Below are 17,347 nucleotides of genomic sequence, written 5' to 3'. Positions count from 1 at the left end.
ACTCTGTGCCTTAGTACTCTCATCTCCAAATGGGATCATTGCTACCTCAGAGCATTGCCATGGGTTACCTAAGAAGTTAAATGTGAAGCGTGCCGCTCAAGGGCTGGTACCTAACAAGTTGCCATGATTATTACCATGATTAGTTGCATTGCCCTGGGCCAGCCGTGTCCTCTTCCCAGGCCTCCTTGGAAACTCCTCGTATGAGATGAAGTTTTAGTCGGGCATGTCTGAGGTTCCCTCAAGTGCCATCACTGTGAGGCTTTCCAGCAGTCCAGATTTGCTGTGATCTGCGTTCAGCGCTGAAACCACCCTGCTTGGAAAGAAGGACTCTAATCATTTCTTGCGTATGGGCTTTGCCACTGCACCCAAAGTCAAAGTCATCACCCATACTGGGGATCCTTAAAGGCACAAACTAGTGCCTTTGCTCTCCTGTAGAATCTGGCTCAGATTTAGACTCCGAGAAGCTACTCTGGTCTACTCAGGAGAAGAAGCAGTGACAAGAAGGAGGCCAGTCTCCGTGAAGCCAGCTAACAGTGATAATAGGGACAGGGTAGTGCCAATTTGCAATCACACAGTGTGTTCCTCACTTAAGTGACTTTGTGAACTTATTTTGCAATCCTGTGTTCATCCCCAGCTCATTCTTATTAATGTCCCGTTAACATCTTCATTTGAATTGTGGCCGCTGCATTTCACACAAAGAACACACATGAGTCTATTTAAAGTTTTTTGGATTCTCCCAGACAGGAGGTGTCTTTCTCCCACATTTGCACATTTAAAATTTATTTTTGACATCTTAATATGATTATTTTTGTTCCTGTAATGTCATGGAGTAAAAAAGAAAAATAGCTGGTTGGGTTTCTTTCCCCAACATTAAAAGCAGGGAAAATAGCCAATTCTTTGGAAGCCAGTTGTTTGGAGTAAGATTTGAGGTCTTGCTGAGTGAAATAATTAGGCACTTCTAAAGAATAAAGTAGCAAAGCATTGTGGGAAAACAGCACACTCAGGCCATTCAGCAGACCACGGGCAGCTTTCCCGCTCTAGGGCAATAAATATCTCCAGTGAGCCACCCAATGTAGGGGAAGGAACACGAGCACTGGGGTCAGTCAGACCTGGATTTAACCTCATCCTTCCCACTTACCAGTTGTGAGATTCAGGCAATTTCTTCAATTCTAAGAGACTCGGGTTCCACAGGTCAAATAAAGATAATAATACTGCATTCCTTGAATTGAAAGAACCATATATAAGCATGTAGTGGATATCAGTAAATATTAGTTCTCTTCTATGCTGAGAGCATGGTACAAGTGGGGCAAAGCTACTTACCTTTTAACCCCCCTTGATCTGCAAGGGAATTAAGACAATTTGTATGGGTAGTAAGGAGGGCACGTATTGCATGGTGCACTGGGTGTTATGCGCAACTAATGAAGCATCAAACTTTACATCGGAATCTGGGGATGTACTGTATGGTGATTAACATAATATAATAAAATAAAATTAAATTAAAAAAAAAAGACAATTTGTATGGATGCTTCTAACAGGACAAAGTGAAATTAATGCAAAAAAGGACCAACAAAACAAGGCAGAAAAGTGATAGAGTAAGCTGTACTCAAGAAATCAGGCTGATTTACAAAATACACACAGAATCCTGCCGCCATGACATAGGTGTGAGACAAGGTTCAGCAGTTGCGATGTAACCTGTCACTCAAGAGAAGCCCAGTCCTTCCTCATTGAAAACCAAAAAGACTTTTTTTCCCCCTTAAGGCAAATGAGCACTAGGAGACAAAAGACCTAATTTCCCTTCTCTCCTCAGCAGTTACTTTACTGTGTGACCCCACAAACCACATGACTGATCTGGGTCCCCATCTCCTTGTCTCCACACATCGAAGGATGGGCGAAGTGAGGTCCAAAGCCCTTTCTAGACCCTACATCTTATGACTTGATCTTATTCTCAAAATGTTTACAGCTTCCTCATCTGAACATTTGCAATTCATGTGATATTCTCATTGAAATTCATCAGTATACTCTGACAAAACTCATTCTTCATTTGGAAGTTTAGGCTTATTTCCTTTCAGTCTTGTCATGGGCCTCATGACAGAACTTAGGGAAGCAAAATTCTCAGTGTAATAACCCCTTGTTACTTCGGTAAACTTTACGATGGAACTATCAAAAACAGTTAATGCTAACTTGGGCAGATCTGGGTTTATTCAGAGTAAAGGTATTTTCTTCTCAACCTTCTCCATTCTCAGTTCCTAATCCTGTCAACCTTTATTATGTATTTGGAACGAATATTTCTGATAATTTCCTTTGTTCTCATTGGAAATGTCTAAGGAGCTGATAACAGAAAGTGTAGGAAGCAGCTCATGAAAACCAGTTACTCAGAGGACAGCTCTGGTTTTGCTTTTTAGCCATAACCTTTTGATCTTTATTCTAGGTCATAACGGGAACTCGATCTAAGGGTAAGGGGGGGCTAGACGGAGAGGAGAGATATTTTGGACATTTTGGAAAAGTCTATACTCTATAACATCCACTTTACCCACCACTTCCTTTCTGTCTCCTCTGAGACTGCCTTCTTGTAAATCTCCACCTTCTCTCAGCAGGAAAAACTATGCCCCCTACCCACTGCCCCCCTTTCCTGGCACTACTTCTTTCATGTGCTCTGCATTCCACCAGATTCTGTGTGCTATTGCTCAGGCTGTCCCTCAGAGAGGGTAAGTGACTTACCCAAAACATACAGCCACTCAAAGATGGAGCTGAGGTTCAAATTCCAGTTCATATAACCCCAAAGCCAGTAACTTAGTCCTCATGGTTAAGCTGAATCTGCGATAGAATTTTATTCTAAATTCTTCCGTGAAAACGTTCTCAATTTCTCTATTAAAGTGTGTTTGTTTGTTTGTTTGTTTGTTTAAGTGCGTGTGTGTGTCTCAATCCTTTAACTGGGACATTCGTGTGTGGTCTGCCCATTAGAATCACCTGGAAATCTTTTAAGACTCCCAAAGCCCAGGATATACCTCAAAAGAATTAAATCAGAATCTCATCTCTGGGGAGATGGGATACAGTTTATTAAGTTCCCCAAGAGATTCAGTGTACAGACAAATTTATACTACTGTTATAACTCGGCATAACTCAGCCCTGTATCATGATTATTATGATAATAAAATATAAGATACTTGAGAGCAGAAATATTATTTTATTCAAACATGTGGCTCCCTTAGAACCAAGAATAAAAAAGTAGTAGCTCAGTGAATACTATTAAATAGTCACATTTGTCCAATTTATGTTCTATTAATTTGAACAAACATAGATTAACAAAAGACCCAAATGACAGGATTAGAAATCTCTGATATTTTGGAGAGTTTCCTGAGTTGGAAAAGGCCAAGGAGTTGTGACTGCTTAGGGTAAAATTAGAGGATATTGATAAGATCCTTAACAATTTTCTCCAATTACTAGAAAAGTGGAACAAGATTGATGTGTCTTTGTTTTTAATCTCTGCTAAAGAAATGGGTCTAGGCTGCCACAGAAGTTAAGTGGATTAGACCTTAGGAACCAACTCTCAATGATCCAGAACGGACAATTCTAGAATGACACCAAAGAAGTTCATAGGCTTGTCTTCTCAAGAGAGGTTTAAGTCAGGATGAGACCACATATTGCTTTCAAGTTCTTAACTGAAGAGTCTGGATGAAACTTCCACCATGAACTACAAAGAGAATGTTATTTTTTCAAGCTGGCAATGTGGTGAATTCCTGATTCTTTCTGGGGATTACAAAACAATCCATTGTATGGGGCCCAGGCTATAAATTCAGGCTTACAGATTGCTCAGAAGACAGTTCGAGAAAGCAAAAGGCGGATTGTCCAATCTGGCTGCTCTGTGTGCCAGGAGTTATTAATTATGTCTGTTCTAATAACAAGAGCTGGGAAGCAGCAAACTCAAAACATGCGGGGAAAACAAAACAAGATGGTAGTTTGCCTTAATGAGAGGAAGTGAGAGGCAGCGGCTACGGCAGCAGGCTTGGTAAACTGGGTACAAACCCTGCCAGCAACAGATTTTAGCTGCAACTGGACATAATCACTATAGTAGCTACGGAGGTCATGGAATCCCAATGGACTCTCTGACATCTGCCCAGTGACCGATGAGGTCACCTTCTTGTCTGTGCTTTTCTGGGATGGGTGAGGGATGAAGGGAGAAGTCACTGAGAGAGACAAATCAGAATCTGCTGTTCTGTGGATCGTAAGTTGTCAGAGTTGGAAAGGACATTACAGATCAGTAGTCCAACCCTACCCCATTCTACACATGAAGAAACTGAGTTTCAGAGAAGTTAGTGACATAATTTAGGTCACTCAACAATGGCAGACCAGGACCGGACTTTTCTCCATTCAATGTCTTGCTGGTTAATGGTAGACTCCCTTTCTTCCCACCTGAGAAATTGGCTTTCCATAGACTCCTACCAGCTCCTTGAATAGCCAGCAGCCTCAATAGCACATTTGCCTGTGTGTTTTAGCCTCCATCGTGGGTGTGGTCCTGGGATAGCTCTGCTCAGTCCTTGGAACTCTTCTCATGCTCTAAACCTCAGAAATTCAGGCTCTGGGAAGCTTTGACATTTCTACCAAGTGTTGTATGGTAGTTTCTGCTTGGTAAGATAGTCATCATTTTACCAATGAATTATTCACAGGGCTGGTTGTACAAAAGGCCATCAGATTTTCCTGAGGGTGTCATCCTTTGACCTACCCACCAGCATGCTGCCTGAGAGTTCTCTAAGACTCGGACTTGGCAGGGCCTTGCTCCTCTCTGACCCACCGCACTCTGAGCATATTGAAGGCAGGAACTTGGCCTTATTCATCTTCATATCCTGCTTGTCACCTGCAAGATACTCAGTAAATTTTACTAAGTGAATAAATCCAACACTTAAAGGGAGAACTTTACAAACTAGAGCTCAGAGGAAAGCAATGAGGACTGTGAAATTCTGAATAGGATAAAGGATAGCTTAAAAAACGAAATATCCAACTGGGAGAAGAAGATACCCATGGGGGAGTTCATCACCATTTTCAAAGAGCCAACAGGCTATCTTGGGGAAGACAATAGAGAATCTACCTAGGTGGAGAATGACTTCAGATGATCGTAAGTAGCAGCTTTAGGAAAGGTAGTCAGTGTCCCATCTCTAGTGAGGACCATCTCTTGATAGGAAATTGAAGGGAGGAGAGAATCCGTAGGGAAGGGAGTTTGGCCCATGACTTTTAAGTCTAAGGAACTGTGGACAGCTTAAAGTAGAGAAGGTTTGGTGGCACTTTGTTAGAGGAACATTGAAGGCAAGGGATAAGTCTGCTGTAAACTGAACTGGAGACAGTGGTATAGAAAAAAAAATTGAGTTCAATGGTAAGACAAGTGCACTTGACCTTCTAAGATTCCTTGTTTTCTAATAATAACAATACTGGTTTTTGAGCGCTTCTATTCACCAAGTGTTATATTATACTGTTACCCTGGCTAATGATAATTCTGATACAGCAACAATCAGGAAGCCCCATTTCATACAAGTTCAACTTGAAAAAAATAAAGGAAATTGATTTTTAAAAAACATGCTGGCAAGGTTCTGTGAAACTGGCACACTCAGTGCGAGAAACACAAATTGAATACAAATTGAAACAATCCTTTCTGAGAGCCATTTGGCAATTCTTCTCAAGAGCCATAAACTCATCTAATAATCCCACTCTGAGGGATTTACCCTCAGGAAAATAACTCTGAAAAAGAAAAAAAAAACCTGTATGCTCAAAGCTTTTTAAGATATCAAAAGCTGGAAAGAATCCAAAGTCCCAACAATTTGGGAATGGTTAAATAATTTATGATATGTTAACTCCATGAAAAATTATGTAGCCATTAAAATGATAAATGAGAAGACTTTGTGGCAACATGAAAGGCATATAACAAATAATGTTCAAGGATAAGAGTGGAACGCAAAATCGTACATGTGCTCTGATTATAACTCTGCAAAAATACGACTAGAAATTGAAGGGGACAACATAGAAATAGACAAACCATCATGTTTTATGAGATTCTCTATATAATCACTGTATACTTTAAAAAAACGAAAACGGAGAAGCCCTCTTGCTTTAGCTAGAGAAATCTGAGACTCACAGCATGTTAGCTAGAAAGCATCGCCTGGGTCCTTGGCTAACACTCTCATTTTACAATTGGGGAAACTGAAGCCCTGAGAAAGTAGCCTGTCTGTCCCACGACATCGGAGCAGAGCTGGGACTAGAACATGGAAGGTGCTATGTAGAGGATCCCAGGAATGTTACATTTCAGGCTGACCATTTGTGGAAACACATGGAGCGAAGAGAACAAGAGGGAAAAAAATAGGGTCACCTGTCATAAAAATTCTCAGATGTGGGTAGTAAATTCAGTCGGTTGAGAATATAACATCCTCTGTCTGCTGAAGACCAGCCACCATCCACTCATTAAGTACATAATGGATCTGGAAAGGGAGGATGTTTTTCTGCCTTTAAAGGCCATCTCCTCTCCGTCCTCATTACCACTTCCTGAGGTCAAGGTCTCATCAATCATTCTGTAAACACTTTGTAGGCACCTGTTAGGTCCTGGGAGCTGTTCGGAACCTGAGGATACTATGCTGAGAAAGAGACTCGGAGAAAGAGTTCTGATAGCGCTCTCTTCAGAATTGGAGGCAGTCAACTCACATGCAAACAAATAAACGACTTAATACTGTAATGAGTACTATTTAAAACCTAACAACAGGAATTTGTGATGAAGCCTAAGCGGGTGGGGGACGAGTACGGAGTGCGGGGGCGACATGATCTGATTTATAGATTTGAACACTGCCTGGCTGCCTTTATTATTCTGAGATAATTGCAACGGCCCCCTCAGCAACAGCCTCTGTCTCTTCTTACTGCGACCAGTAGACATCAATAAGATGTCAATTTGATCTGACACTGCTCCATCTGAAAACTTCCAAAAGCTCCTCGTACCCCCCCCCCCCATGAAGCTCCTGTGCGGCGCATTGCTGTTGAGGTCTCCGCAACAGGCTTCGGAAGGCACGTTCAGCCAGTCATCGCACCTGCCCCGCACCCCACCGCACACAGCCTCCTCGGAGGTCCCACTGGAGGCTGCCTGGTCTCCTGGCAGGCTGCCCGGTCTACTGAGGCCGGCGTTCACACGGGCTGCGCTCTCTCTTTGATCCCTCTTCTCCCTCTTTGTTTATAGAAATCGTCCCCTTCCTTTAATGTTCTGTTTGAATGTCTCCTCTTCTTAAAAGTCTTCCCTCACTCTTCCAGGCAGAGCAGAGTAGCCACGGCCTTCTAGGAGCTCATAGCACGCTCTGTTCACACCTGCGTTATAACACCTCACACTGATTCATAATTATTTGTGTACTTATGTAATGGGGAGCGGAGACCGTGTCTTAGTCATGTTTTCATATCCAGAGCCAAGCACAGGCTGGGCACCTAAGTGTTAGTGGCTGGAGCAAATGAGTTGGTTCGTCGATCGTTGGATGGAAGGATGGGTAGATGGATGAATGAAGAGGGTCTATCCCCCCCCATTTTAAAAGCAAGACCACTCTGATCTGGTTCATCGTCTGTGAAACGAAGAATCAACTAGATGATTTTTCAAGGTTACCTCCAGCTCTGATGTTCCAGTTTCCGAGTCCGTAAATCATGACTGGTTATTGCCAATGGAATCAGAGAGCCTTCTTGGTGTGGCCGCTTGAGCCAACTCAAAGGGCTCCCAGGTTCATGATTAAGGATCAAAAAGCCTGTGGAGCCCTGCTGCACTGGGATAAATAAAACCTGGGCATGGGCTGGGTGTCCTTCTGTCCCAGTTGGCAAGGCTCACCATTACCCCAACATACCTGCTGAGGGAAGAAGCTTCAAGCAAAACAAGTTTCGAGCCGGCTCAGCAACAGCGTAGCTATACATTCCTGTAAATTTCCAGTGCCATGCAAGGGCCTGGACAGGCCAGTCTGCGCCGCTATGTTACATAGCTCCAGTGGCGACCTCTGCTTACTGCATCATCTGTGGGTGTGGTTTTCAGGATAGACTTGGGCTGAATTAGGTCAGAGGTGAGGACTGAAATAATCCCTAAGTCAGCTTTGGATGGAGAAGAAAAGAGTGAGTATACACCGTTCCCTCTCTATCAGAATAGAGAAGGTGACCCGAGGTTCCGTTCGAGCCACAGGGCCGATCTCGATGCCAGCCACACGTTCAGCCCTCTGTTAGGTGCCACAAGGAATGCCAAGAGCGATGAAGTGGGTCCTGCCCTCAAGGAGTCTATGCTCTAGCGAGGGAGATCAATAGTATACATGAAATGGCACGGAGAAGTTCTTTGCAGAGCAGAGAGCAAAGGAAGCTCATAGGGACACAGGTTTGGCAAAGGAAGGAGGGACTACCTCCCAAAGGAGGAAGGGTATTCAACAGACAGAAATGGCACTCACTGCGGCGGTCTGGAAAAGGGCTTGCACACGGCTCTGGGGCAGTCCGAGTGCAGGACAGTGGAGGAAGGTGGACAGTGCGTTCGGCTATAGGGAAGGTGTAGAAGAAAAAGAAGGCAGATTTTTCACCACGTTGGGGAGGTGGGACAGAAGGGGTCAGCTAGGTCTTGAAGACCTGCCTCATTATTTATTCAAACATATTTATCCAGTGCCTATTTTTGCCATGCCCTGTTTCTGCCTTTGAGTGACAGTCTCCAAGGTTTCGAATTCATCCTAGAGGCCAAGGGGGGGGGGGTCACTGAGGATCCTGAGGGGCTAGGAGGTAGCCAGATGAAGAGCCTTGCTCTGACTGCTTCCCTTTCTTACAGACTTGACCTCTGGCAGCGGCGGATCGGTGGTGACATCACTCAACTCTCACAGAGAGTTGACACATGACCTCGTATGATCCCTTCCTAGGAGATATTGTGATCAATTATCTATTTGTAATCAGCACAAGGCTTTTACAGAAAATAGCAGGCGAACGTGCACACACAAGCACACAGAGAGATCACTCTGAGAGGCTCCTGGAGCTAAAGAGGTATAAAGACGGCCACCTATCAAAAGCACCTTTCTGGCAATAGTAATAGCAGGGGTTGGGGCTCTCGAACCCCAGTGCGGGTCTCATGGGAGGTTTCCCCCTCAGCCCCCTGTGGTTTCTCCTGCACAAACAGCAGATTTCTAGGCCCGTGATCCAAGGCAGGGGTGAGAGCCCCGAGCATGGCGAGAGGAAAAGAGACAAGTCAGAATTTGAAGCTACAGAAAAGAAAACACTTCTAAACCAACAGAGCAGCTCATTTTAAAGAGATCAAGTCCTGCCTTCCAAAAATGCAGTAGGCATGAACATCGTTGATTTCCTTCTTCCTCTTCCCACACAGGGAGGAGTTTCCCATAAATTAATTTGGAAGTTAAGTGAGTACAAACTTACCTTTGCAAGCACCCAAGAGGCAGAGAGGGGAGTAAATCAAGCTTAAAACATAGGCAACACAAAGAAGGATGTCGGCATTTAAACCTGTCTGGTGCCTTTTTATAAATCTACTCTTGCAGCTGTGGGGAGCTGCATGGCTCTTCGCTGTTTTTGAAAAGTTTTTATTTTGACTGGATCCCGGGGACTCTCTTCGTCCTGTGAACTATCTCAGAGCCTGAGCCAGGGCTTTTATACAGAAGGGGACCTTCAAACAGTATTTGACGACCTTTAAGCGGTATTGATACTGGTGAGTTCCAGAGCCCCTGCGCAAAGGGCACGTTTCTTCTGCGTCTCTGTTTCCCGCTGTGTGGAAACTTTGTAAAGCCGGAGTCCAACTGTTCAAAAGAGCTCCGGCCTGAGCCCCGGTAGATGAGCGCTCTCCCGCCAACTCTAACCCTTAACGTCCACGAGACCGTGGCAGAGTCACATGCCCCCTCCGGGCCTTAGTTTTCTTGTGTAAGAATCGGTGGAATTAAGCATTCTATTTCTGTGGGCCCTAATGAAGTGAACCATGAACTGAACTTGTTCAGATGCTAGACAGGTCAATTAAATGAATCAGATCCTTTATCCCTTGATGTTCTTGCGGGGGAGGGAATGGCAAAACAGGAACTTACCATACCCCAGGTACAAAGCTGATACGTTCGTGTATTATTTCACTTGCCAACAAACGGATATCGAAGATGAAGTGATTCAACCAAACCACAGCAACTCCAGTGGCCTGATTGGGAGTGACTATGAGTGCAGCCCAATTTCCCACACCTTATGCACTTCCACCCAGGATCCCAGAAAAAGAGGTTACAATCTTAATGATGGTATTGGATGCTAATAGATCCTGAAGTATCTTACAATACAAAAAAAAAAAAAAAAAAAAGCTTAAATCATACCAGTGTATGATTTTAGTGTTTAGCAGTGTCTTGTAATTTACTTATTTGGGAACTACGAATCAGTAAATGATATAAATGGTAACCAGATGAACCAGAATTTTCCATTGCCCAGAATACCCCGGTCCCTAGCCATCTTAGGTAAACAGGAATTTACTATGGCATTAAAATAATAATAGCCTCCAAGGACTAGATTCTGGTAGTCTCAGGCTTGCCAACTGTCCAGCAATGTGTCAACTGCAGAGAACACTCTCCACTCCAGCTGGGCATTACCGGGACCCAATCAGACTCCATTTCAGAAATCATGGGCGGTGTTTCCATGGAGCTCTGCCCGAAAAGAGGTGATCTAAATCTTGCATGAGAGATGTACATCAACAGGGAGCTTTGCCTAGAACACTGTGACCTAAAAAATCATATTAAGGAACTCAGAATGCAGAGTCAGTCTCAGAGACACCGAGTGACCTTGTGCAAGGCACCTTGCAGATTGCCTTGCCTCCTCGACTCCCCTAATGAATGGTGACTGCCTCTGTGAGTACCTGGGCCAGTGGCACACCCCAGCCAGGGGCAAATATTCTGATTTTCACTGCCCTATTTTTTAAAGGCAACCTCCTCCTTCTATTAATCATCTTGCTCCTTGTTTGTTCTGGGAGGCAAGCACTGATTCAGAGGAAAATATCGCCTAGTGGTTAGACTGGAACAGTATCTCTGCTGCATTTCCTTTTGGAGATCCTGCACATTTTATTTTTTGATATCCCTTGCATAAAGATGTCCATGATGCATGTAGAGCTCAGGGCCCGGAAGTCTGGATTCCTCCCCTCCCCCACCGCCCTCCGGCGATAGCTAGTCTCCCTTTATTACTCCCTTTGCTAGGACTGTGTAATACAATGTGTTTCCCTTTTTATCTCAGCTGCTGGGAAGCTCAAAGTCATGCTCTACGCCTCATTAAGTTTATTCTGCTTCTGAGTTTTCTTCCCCCTCACTGTCCTCTCCTTTCATGGCCATGTCTTTATCTTCTGTCCATGTTTTGATGAAACTATCATCTCTATATCTCGTAAGTTACTTAAATACTTTTGGGAAATGGCATGCAAATAAATCAATCATGTGGACTTGCATGTTCCATTAAGTGCTTTGCAGAGGGGAAAATTTGGAAGATTAATGCTGATCCTATGATGACGGCTGAAATTTCACTTCTAACACAAATTAATCATTAATATTTAAAAGCTTAGATATACTCACAGCTATGAACCTTTGCCTAGCCCTCGCCATTTATAAGGTGAGTGCTTTCAAACATGTGCTCTCATTTTGTAATTAGTGTTCATGCTTTACAAATGAGAAAAGTGAGGTTTGGAGAGCTTTCAGTGGCCTGTCAGAGGTCACAGAGTTTGTAAACTCAGATCTTCTGACCTTAAGCCAAGTCTTTCGCCCCTGCGCCCCCGGCATCCTCGTTTCTCAATGATTTCTCATTTGAGCCAGTGTTCTTCTCATCGTCCTCAAACAAGTTGTTTGCAGTTTTTGTTTTCTTTTTTCAACATGCCAATCAGATTGGAGCAAAAGGCCATCTTAGTGGTTATTTCTCTTGCTGAGGTGATCTGCAGAAAGTCTGGACACTGCTGAGTCAAGGCTAAAGGGTCAAGCTTGAAATGGTCACTTCTAGAAGATGTGAGCCCCCTTGCATCATCCTGGGTTTCCTGCCTCAGTTTGCCTGCCACATATCCTGCAGCTGTATTTGAGGTATAAAAGGACAACGGGGAAAGTCTGAATTCTAATATGCATTTCTTCTTAAATAACTTATTTAAAATACCTCTTCTTGGCCTCTCTGGTTCTTTTTTTTTTTTTAAAGATTTTTATTTATTTATTTGACAGAGATAGAGACAGCCAGCGAGAGAGGGAACACAAGCAGGGGGAGTGGGAGAGGAAGAAGCAGGCTCCCAGCGGAGGAGCCTGATGTGGGGCTCGATCCCAGAGCACCGGGATCACGCCCTGAGCCGAAGGCAGACGCTTAACTGCTGTGCCACCCAGGCGCCCCGGCCTCTCTGGTTCTTGAGTGGCAGGCAGAATACCAAGTCCACAAATTGCTGGGACAGTCAAGGAGAAGATCAGTTCATTGCTTCTTGGGGCTTGCTGGTGTGACAGCACTTGATATCCTTTACATGCAGCCTCAGGGGTCATACTGTTGCCCCATGTGGGTCAGTCAGCCAACCTGCTTTCATATGACTCTGAAAATAAGGTAAGCACTATATTTGTGCTTTATTTTTCTCCCATTTCAGGCCACGGACCTACCCCCAACTGCAACGGTACCGAAAAGCTTCAGGGATAGTTTGTCCAGAAGGTCCGCTGCCTGTAGAAACTTCTGGAAGGCCAAGCACCCTAAAAGAGCTGTGCATCCAACACCCTTCTCTCTGATTTCTTTCTCCAGGTTTGGCCAGACTCAATGCTCATTCCCCATTAGGCCTCAGATCCTACCTACAGTCTGGGGGCTGGAGAGGCTAAACTCAAAGGGCTAGAAATGAGTCAGTTTCCACGCTCAGCTTCAGGTGTGCGGCTTCCTGAAGCACAGACGAGGAAGCTGTAAATTTCAGAGTGATTGTTTTTTCTTTGCATACCATATCCGGAACTGAAACCACCAATTCATTTCACCTCAGCCCTCATACACTACCCTCAGCTCATCAATAACATTCCAGATACAAGACACCAAGACTTCAGCAACCGAGTCATTCTGTCTCTTCTGCTCTCTCTTTTTTTCGTGGTGATCTTGTTAGCGTCTTCGTTTTCTTCTTTTTGTTTTAGTCCTGGCAACACAGGATTTGGGGGCCTTTGCTTTCTTCACAGGTGTTTATGAGAATTAGGAGCCAAATGCCTAAGTTCTGCTAAGAGTTTGGACTTACTCGTAACTCTCCGCTTTCCCTTGCTGGCCAACTTGGCTGTCTGTGAGTGTAAAGTCATTGATTCGATGTCCCATTCTAGGGGGCAACTAGATGTTGCCAAGAGCTTCCCCAACGGGTCACCTCATTAACCCATGAGAGCAGGTGAAAGATGGGATCTGTGCAGATATCCATGCAAACCATCTTCACGAAACAGGAGAGCAATGGAAAATCCATGCATCCGCCTGATGCCGACCAGAGATCGACACATTCGGAGAAGGAAGGGCCTCTACCATTTATGTAGTACCTTACAATTTATAAACCACTTTCACATCCTTTCTCTTGATTCTCACCAGAACTTGTGAAACCAGCCAGACAAGCATCTCCTCCCCAGTTTAGACAGAAGAGGACCCCGTGCTGATAAAGGTGGAATGATGGGTCCAAGCAGTGACAGTGGAAAAGCCAGAAACCCCGATGAGAAGCTAGGTCCAAGTGTAGTATTCCTGTAACTCCCATCTAACCTTATGTATAATGTAATATGACATCAAATTCCATGACCTCATGTTACACAGTCATTGGTTGACATTTTTAAACTTCAGGTCTTTTGTAGGTCAGGGTGAATGGCTGTTGGTCGTTACTTTTGTATAACTCTCTGGGCCTTGGCTTTCTTTCTTTAAAAAATAGAGGAATGACCTTAAATGCTGAGTTTCTTTCAGTTCTAACAGTCTGTCGGTCCCTGTGTCAGTGACTGCCAAGTGCATGGGATGACCCAAAAATGTCACCCCAAGTACTCGGGTACCCTTTACAGAGTATCAGTCTCCAGGATGGTAGTAACATTAGGTTAAAATGGTTGCCATGGCCAAATAAGTTAGAGAAAAGTAGGATTACTCAAAATGAAACAGGTTGCTTTGCTCCAGTCCTTCTCAGAGCCTTTGCATGCAAATCTATAGGGGAAGGGAGCTATGGATATGCAATATTCCTCTAAGTTGGCCCTAGAACAGGGATCTCATGGAATTAGTATTCTATGGAGCATTTTGATTAACAGTGGGACACTCTCCAAGGATCCCATTGGTCTCTCAAAGCAGCGGCACAAAGATCAAATAAAATTTTACAGCCAGCCCAGCACCGCCTCCCTCCACGGCAGCCCACACCAGGACTGCACTTGCTGGGCTGCGGAGGGTGGCCCAGGTACCACCTAGCCCTGGGCAACCCAGCGGCACAATCTGGATCACATCCCTGTAGCCGAAAAAATAAAACAAAACAAAACAAAACAACCAAAACCAAAAACCCCTAATTCATCTGAAAGCAAGGACTTCCACCTGTTGCTTGACTATAGGACTAGCGGCAGTTCATTTTATTGCCTTGGAAAGTTGTGCCCCTTCTTTTCCCTGAGAGCAGGATCCCATCATTCTCCTATTATGGGAAAGAAAGGTGAGCTTGCTCAAGGATTTTCCATTCTGCCTCCCGGGACTCCCCCAGCATCTTCACCCTATGGGAAAAGGAATTCTAGACTCTCGGAGAGACTTTTGGGCTGTGGCAGAGCATGGCAAGTTCTATCTGGTCTGCAGCCCCTCTCAGCTTGACTCTTCCCCTTCAGCAACCCCCCTCCACAGCCTCTGGTGAACAGCTGCTGGCGTGCGGAGCCTCCTCTCTCAGAGGCAACGTGGCTCCACGTTTGAACAGTTTAGATTGCTCGAAAGTTCGGAACCACACTCTGTCTCGTGGGAACTTCTTCCTGTGGTTGGCTCCAAACATGTCTGATCCTGCGTCTACAAGCAGGAACTATGTCTCTGCCAATCTTACAGGTGACTCCACTTGTCTGAAATCCAGATCTAAAAAGTTCCAAGAGCCGCGTGTCCTTCCATTCCTGAGGCCAACTTATCTTGTGGATTAACCTTCACCCACCTCTCCCAGTCCCCCTTGCTCTAGAGGGAAACAAACTTTGTGGGGCCAGAGAAATTATTTACCTATCTGACTGGGGATCCTGCACTCAGAGTTGAGACTTCCTGCCTTGGGTTTAGGTCAGCAAATGCCACGTTCAAGTTTAGTTCCGTGCCTCTGCTTTTGATCTCAGCCACACTTGTGCTCGTTTGAAAATTGTTAGCTGTACGACAGACTGAGACAAATTATCTTTAGTTCTAGAATGACATGAAACTTCCTAGTATGGAGCTATGCAAAAAAACTTCAGGCACAAAGTCACACAGACACTTAAAATGGCCTTGGGACTTCTGTTTTATTTGCAAGAAGAAAATAATTCTTAGTTTTCCTTTGACTGGGCTAGATGTTCTGCCGTCTTTATCAACCATCTAGTGAGTGCCTTACGATTTCATGCACATATTTCACATTCGCTATCTTATTTATGCCATCACAAGCCTTTCAGCTCAGACACAGTTGCATCATGTCGTTACACTTCGTAAGAGTACTGGCGTTTCTGAGGCTGTGGTTATGCGCTAGCCTTTTAATCTTTTGTTCTATTGCTAGAATCCTGGAACTGCAATTCAGAGGTCCTGGGTCCTAACCCCTGTGTGACCTTACACAAGCCACTTTCTCTCTTTGACCCTCAGCTTCCCAGTTGTAAGATGGAGGTGTGGGCGGGGTGAACTAGGAGCTCCGAGAACCCCAGTCCTGTTCAGCCTCTCGCATGTGCTTCTCCTTGTTGGCAGTGCGAACAAAGAGAGGCTAAAACCACAGCTGGATCCAGGAAGGCAAACTTTTGCCCACGATTTGCCACACTCGTGGTGAGTGAGAAAGTGTCTCATTGTTTTTACATCTCAAAGGATAACATGCCCACAATCATTTAATTACAACAGGCGCAGTAATGATTTTGTTTTAAGGTAGAAATCCTGCTCGGTTGAAGTTAGAACATTTCTGAGAGAAAGTTCAAGTTTTGAAACTGCTAATGCCTTCCTGTGCTGGTATGTGGGGCGCGGTGGGGGTGGGGAGCAGTAAGCCAGACCGTTCGTCTTAGGGATAACCTCTTTGGTTTATGTAAAATATATGAGTCAAAGCAAATTCATTCTTGTAGGCTGCCGTGCCTGAAAGAGAACGAAGCCTCGCTCAAAAGAGACTGAGCCCTTCATGCAATTAATCAGCTACATCTCTGTGCCGTATGTTGCGATGTCTACTTTCCAGAGGAAAGATTATTTTCAAACCACATAAATGATGATGCTTTTGGAAAAAAAAAAAAACAACAAAAGGAAAACCCACCTCTCTTAAATGATATGAACTCGTCTATTGTTTTTATTTCGCACCCACAGTCTTGATGCCTTTAATCTCTAAAATCATTTCAGTTTCCAAAAATCATTTGAAACACTCCTACACCCGGGGCTTTTGATAAACAGTCCAGCTTCTACAGAAAGAAACAGGTGTGTGTGTGTGTGTGTGTGTGTGTGTGTGTGTGTGTCTGAGATTGAGAGCCAAAGAAAGACCAGCAGTGGAGGACCAGGAGAGGAAGCAAAGGCACGCTTGGGAACCAGGCAGCCCGGACGCTGAGTAGGCTTTATTCCAGCAACAAAGGCCTCCTGTGAGCATGGGTCTTCCCTCCGCTGATCTCTTATTAAAGACTACAAGAAACCTTTGGATAATTTCAGTCTGATGTTAAGAATACAAATAATGATTAGTGTTTTGGAACACTACCAATGTCCCAGGAACCTTTCTGAGAGCTTTAACACCTACACCTACAACAAGTCTATCAGGTTGGTACAATTATTATCCCATTCTACAGATGAAACAAACAACCAAAAAACACCAGAATCACAGAGAAGTGAGCCCTCCAGTCTCTGGCTCATTAACATTGAAAGAAAATCCTGCGTGGCCACCATGAAGACTGAAGATGTCACCTCCTGTGGGAAGTACTTTCAGTAAGATGAAATCTTACTCTTCTCTCAGCAACCAGAACTTTCTCATGGCACTGAAGCCACTAAAACTACAGTAATCTGTGCACATGCCAGAACATCTCCATGAGACTCCAAGTTCCTTATGATCAGAGTGATAGTAAAATCATCCCTGTCTCCCCACAGCCATAGCAAAGTGCCTGGCACTGCGGAGACACTTAGGAAATATCAGTTGAGTAAATGAAGGAAGAGGCCCAAGTTTTAGCCCTGAGTTCTCATAGCCATGTTAGAAAAATCATTACAGTCAGATCTCTAGGATCAAAGCCAGCCGAATCTTGAGACA

The 17,347-nt window shown here is 44.4% G+C and overlaps 1 long non-coding RNA gene across 1 annotated transcript; it reads left to right on the top strand.

Moving 5' to 3' along the window:
* Positions 1 to 15,663: 15,663 nt before the first annotated feature.
* On the top strand, positions 15,664 to 16,491 carry LOC105235635. Its single transcript, XR_002141832.2, has 3 exons — positions 15,664 to 15,909; positions 16,006 to 16,086; positions 16,197 to 16,491. It is a non-coding gene; the product is annotated as an uncharacterized LOC105235635 (long non-coding RNA).
* The last annotated feature ends 856 nt before the right edge of the window (positions 16,492 to 17,347 follow it).

This window comes from Ailuropoda melanoleuca, chromosome 1 (genome assembly GCF_002007445.2).
Source record: "Ailuropoda melanoleuca isolate Jingjing chromosome 1, ASM200744v2, whole genome shotgun sequence".
In the NCBI taxonomy this organism is placed as follows: domain Eukaryota; kingdom Metazoa; phylum Chordata; class Mammalia; order Carnivora; family Ursidae; genus Ailuropoda; species Ailuropoda melanoleuca.
Note: the sequence above shows the minus strand (reverse complement) of the source record. Positions and strands in the feature narration are given on the sequence as shown.